We start from the raw sequence: 5,768 nt of genomic DNA, 5'->3' as shown, positions 1-5,768 counted from the left end.
ATATTTTCAATACATTACACTGCAGCATATCAAGAGGGTTAAAATGCCAGTTAAATGGAATACAAGATTTGTGGCTTGTGGAAGAAGGTGGTGTGATGGATTGAACATGTCAGAAGTGGTTTGTGAAGTTTCTTATTGGAGATTTCTTGTGTGAGGGCTCCCCCACTGTTGGATAGACCAGTCACAGGCGATAGCCATGCAGTCCAGATTTTCATCAAGGACAGAACCTATTGTGCCACTTGGGAGACAGGTGATGTACTCAAAAAACCCAAATGAAGCGTCAAAAATCATTTCCACCAGTACGGTTACATTCATCACTTTGATGTTTGGGTTCACAGAAGTTAAGGGGGGAAGAGGAGAGATCCCTGTCTGACCACATTTCTACATCAGAATGTCTGTTGGTACACAAGGAAAATGTTGTATTACCAAGACAAATTGTGGACAGGGGGATGAATCATTGATATTTGACACCAATGTGGATTGGGAGAGATGGTGAGCACATGAAGGGAACCACCAGCAGCCACTCGATAGTATGGTCTGCACCCAAAGGAGGCGATGCTGTGGACATGGTGGGATCACTGGGGAGTCCTGTAGTAGGAGCTGCTCACCGGAAACAAGGCAGTTACTTCCAAAGTACTGCTCCCCATTGGACCTATGGAACTCACTGCCCCAGGGAAAGAGTCCTGAATTTGTCAGCAGAAGACGCATAACTGTCCATCAGGAAAAGGCAAGAGAGCACATTTCTCTTTGGTGACCAAGGGATAACAGTTCCAGCCTGGCTGGGCAGTCCCGATTTGTCTGCAGTACTCATAAGACGTTGTATCCTGGGACTGCCAGATATTTCAGCCTTTCCTAAATTCTCTTAGTGGAGAGAAATTTCTGGTCCATGGAAGACTGCAAAAGGCACCTGGAAGAGTTCTGTGCTCCCAAAGATAACAATGTTGTGGGCAGATGGAATGCTGAAGTTAACCGAATGATAGCAGAGGACAATGGAAGTAAATTATGAAACCACTGTCTAGTCACATTGTTGAGGAAAATGAAAAATGTGCCTGTCATTGCATCTTAGTGGAAAGCTGGGAGGAACCTTGTGGCCAAGCCCGTAGTACACTATGTGTTCCAAGCTTTGGTCTTTTCTGCCATCTCGTGGCCATTTTGGGGAATGACATGTTAGTTTAGGGCAGCAGGGAAGTATCAAGGACTTTTGATGGGAGTGGTATTTACAATGATGGGAGTGCATTCGAAAACATCTAAATGTCAGGACTATACAGTCACCTTGTGATTGGTCTCCAGAGTAACAGCCAAGGGAGCAATAAGCATGTTTTATGTGACATTTTTTGGAAGTGGCTTTGTAGCATAATAGAGGCAGGTTTTTACAAGTGCCAAGTGTGCGTGAAAGTCGTTTGTAATTTGCTTTGTCTGTTGCAGCTTCCTTAAACAATGCAAAGGTAAAACTTATATATAGTGGTTCTACAAGAGATACAAAAAAGTAAAGGAAAATACAAGCACCATCATTGTATGTACCTGCCCTTCAGGATGTGTCTATGGGCTCGTTTCCTCCACTTTGCCTGGACTTTGTTTACCATGTTGGGTTCCTCGTATGGTTGCAAAATTTGTGCCTCTCTAGCTTTGTTTCTCACCTGTATTCAAGGGTGAAAATTTCTTTCTCAAGTTTTGGTACAGAGCATCTTTACCATCATTTAGATCCAGTTATTTTGTAATTGAAACGTGATTCATTATGGAGCTTCTGTAGGAGTCTATTCCAAAAGTCCTGAACCACAAAACTTTCTCCTCATCTATTCTCTGTGAATGCTAGCTTAAGTGCTATGAGAGCAAAAAGCGTATTGTATAGGATTTCGAGGCTGCAATGCTGTTTGAAACTTGCCTCAAATTGGTCTGGTAAAAATGTCAATTCAGCCCCCAACCCTCTCCCACCGCTGCCCCATCACCTCGCTCTGGTCCCACATACTTGCCTTTAACATCCTTTGAAACCAGTTTGTTAGACTGCTCCATGACAGCTGTCATACCTGCCTGAGTTTAGAAAAATCTGAACACAACTTGGAAATGTGTGGCCATTTTCACACTGAAGATGCATGAACATAAGCAACATTTTCGGCCTTTTAGGCTTTGTCATTTTGGGAAAGGTAAAAGTGCAAATATAAGGCAAGAAAAAGGTTTGTGGTGTGTGTGGAGATGTTGCTGTGAGTGATGGAACGTGTCTGAAGTGGATTGCAAAGTTTCATTCTGGAGATTTCTCGTGTGCAGTTGTTCTATGGATCTGGCAGGCCAATTGCAGTGGAGATCCTTCGTGGGAAGATGTTAAATGAACACAGACCACATTATGGCATGTGGGAGACAGGCAACATACTGAAAGTATCCTATAGCATTGAAAATCATTTGCACCAGCACAGTTAGGTTAGTTACCTGGACATCTGGGTTCCACAGAAGTTAAGCAGGTGGAAGGGGGGACCCATCTTGACCACATAACCACACGTGGTTCTTTACTGAAACGTAAGGAAAACATTGCATTTTCAAAATAAGTTGTGAGGAGAGGATGAACTGTTGACATTTTAGAATAATGTGGAACGGGAGAGATTGAGGGCCAGCAAAGGAACCACCACCAGCCGTGTTCTTCATCCAAAATAGGTGATGTGTATGTTGTGGATTGGGGAAGGAGTCCCGCAGAAGGAGCTCTTTGTGGGAACCCAGTGGGTTACTCCCAGCAAGTACTGCTCCCTGTCAGACCAACTGGAAAGCACCGCCTGAGGGAAAGAGTCTGGAATTTGTCAGCAGAAGACAGGATAAGGGGAGAGCACGCGTTTCTGTTTGGCGACCAGGGGAAAACGATCCAGCCTGGCTGCGCAGCTGTGATTCATCCGCAGTGCTCACCAGGCCTTGCACCTCCCATAGCCATGCAGTTCAGTATTCCGAGTTTCTCTTGGTGGGGACAAATTCCCATTCCCTGGAAGACTGCAGAAGGCACCTGGAAGAGTTCTCTGCTCCAAAAGATAAAGTTGTGGGGCCATGGAATGGTGAAATTACCTGAAAGGCTGCACAGGGCAGTGGAAAAAAAATGGTGTTAACGTTGTTCAGTCACTGTGTTTGAGGGAAAATGAAAAGTGTGCCTGTCATAGCATCTCAGAGTAAAAAGCAAAGGAACCTTTCAGCCAAGCCATTAGGTCTCAGTTTGTATGCTTTCTGTGAAAAGAGAGAGGCATTGTTTCAGATCTAGGGAGCAAAGTGATGTGCGGTTTCCATTCTCCTGGTCTCTTCACTGAGTTCCATGCAGAGCAGGGCTTCTCATTCTCAGCACTGCTAAGCAGGATAGACAGCAAACCAAGGTGGGGAGGAGGAGGGGGACACATCTCACCCAGTAATTCAGCAGTCCTAAGTGGGATCAGGTAAGGTTTTCAGAGGTTCCAAGGTCACAAGAGAGACCAGGATGAGCGCACCAGCAGCTGGAGGGGAGCCTTTGAAATTCTGTGTACTGTTTTCTCCAACTGGAAAAGGAAGCCTTTGAGACTGTATGTTAATCCCAAGGTCGGGAGAAGGGCTGGGAGAAGGGCTGCAGAGGGGAAGCCTGGAGGCTCGCTGCAAACATGAAAGCCCTGAAACCCCAGCAGGTGGGGCACTCAGACTAGCTGGGGGCAAGCTTGCAGGTTCCTGTCAAGTGCATGTCACAAATAAACCTGCTACCTCACTTTCACTGTGCTTGTTGTCCCTTGCCTGAATCCATTCTTTCCAGCAGGACAAGAACCGAAGAGAGGAATCCCCCTAACTCCCCTCACTTGTTACTCCCTAGTAACAGTACTGATGACCTTTTGGGCCAATAATTCTTTCTCCTGTTTTTTTTTTTTTTTTCTCTGCTGCATTGTAGGTGCTTGTTAGCATGCATTATCTCCATTTACTCCTGGTCAGTAACACTCTCCCTCACCTCCACCCTCATGACAATCTAAAATGTGTCCCTGCTTTATGTGATGTTCCCCTGGGGGCAAAATCACTTGTGCTCGAGAACCACTGACGACCGTTTGTGGAACCTTAGTGATCTGGCTTTGGTATGCAGTATTTTTATTATCACCCAGTTTAAGTTAGTTCTAACTCCAATTGTGATTTGTTTTGGGGTGTTATTTAGAAGTGTATTTTGTAATATACAAATAAAAGGACTTCTAGTTACCCTGTTTCTGATTTCTAGATTATCAGCAATGACAGTAAGTAACATACTTTATATAATTTGATTGAATTGAAATTTGTTGGAACTTGCTTTATAGCATAGTATGGTTAATTTTTTTATTTGTGGTATTTTATTTTTGCTCTTTGTAGTCCAAAATTATAACCATGGGCATTTAGAGTTGTCACAGGTGGGCACCGGTAACCAGGTTCTTGGTGATCACGGACAAAGAATTGAATTGAACACAGAGAGTTATAGCAGACAGAGAGAGCACAGATTTATTAAGCAATAATACACTCCACAGAACATGGGAGTGGGCCAATCCTGAGCAGAGATTGACCTCAGGGGCCAGAGGGATTTGGTTCTTAGAGGGTGGATCCTTCTTGGCTAGCTTTGATGGGCTTTTATTGCGCATGTACAAATAGTTGTATTACTTTAAAGCTATTGTGCATGTGCTCTCCCATGATTTTCCTTGATTGGACACTGGAGAAGGGGGTTACACAATATTAACATATTATAATACTATTATGACGAAGCAGGGGTCGTGTAGCATCTTCTGTGCAGGAGCATTCATGAGTCACCATGATTCAGTGCTTTTCCAGAAAGTATGAACAACCCATCTTAGAACAGGGTCTCTGTCCTGTATGGGTGTCCTTTATCTCAGCCCTGGGGCATCTCCAGAGTTTCCTCCTTCCTGACTATCTCCTGCCTCAGAGTTATACAAATGATACAAAGAAAAAAAATACCAATACACCCAAGTGAGATGCTTGGCAGAGAGAACCCACAGTCAGGGCATTGGCAGGGGTAGGGCTGGGAGTCAGGGATCAGGGGCTGGGTGGCTCCTCACAGGCTCCTGGCTGATAGTCAGCTTCATCCCGCCCCAAGACCCAGAGTCCAGTCAGACAAAGAACACTGATCCTGCCAGCAGGGGCCAAACACCTCACAGCCCTGATCCCAGGTGTGCCACTGTCAGGAGGAGGAGGCTGCAGTGGCTGTGAGAGGCTGTGCCAAGACTGCACACTCTCAGGCCCCGAGTCTGGCTGTCAGCCCTGCAGGGCTGGGAGTGGAGCCAGAAGTCAGGCCTAGAGTGTCCTCTGCTGCCAGTCCCCCCTACCACCGCCACTACCTTCCTGTCACAGCCCCTCTGACTGTGTTTGCGAGGGGAGTAAATTTCTCCGTCTTGAGCCAGGCCTGTGCAGTCTTCAGCAGAGTCCAGGTGGAATGGCCAACAGACCCAGGAGCCCAGCTCCTGACATCCGCCCGTCACCTTGGGGGCAGTGCTGGGTTTACTGCTCGGGACCATTTAGACAAGAGAGTTGTGTCCAGATGTGCTTTCACATTTCCATCACTGGAACAAGGGCACAAACTCCTGCCATTCTCTGTCTGTGTCCTGGCATCTCTGTCTTGGGGTCAAAGGACACAAACTATGGCTTCATCTAGAGTGTGGAGGGCTTCCTAACTGTAACAAGCCCAGCAGTAGTGGCCTCTCAGTTCAAAAGAAACTGACTTCCGCTCTCCTACCTCCCTCCTGATCTCTGGGATGGGATGAGTGTGATGCTGGAAGTGCAGGGGCCCCTTGCTACCAGGAGGACAAAGCAGGCCC

Source organism: Phyllostomus discolor, chromosome 14 (assembly GCF_004126475.2).
Source record: "Phyllostomus discolor isolate MPI-MPIP mPhyDis1 chromosome 14, mPhyDis1.pri.v3, whole genome shotgun sequence".
In the NCBI taxonomy this organism is placed as follows: domain Eukaryota; kingdom Metazoa; phylum Chordata; class Mammalia; order Chiroptera; family Phyllostomidae; genus Phyllostomus; species Phyllostomus discolor.
Note: the sequence above shows the minus strand (reverse complement) of the source record.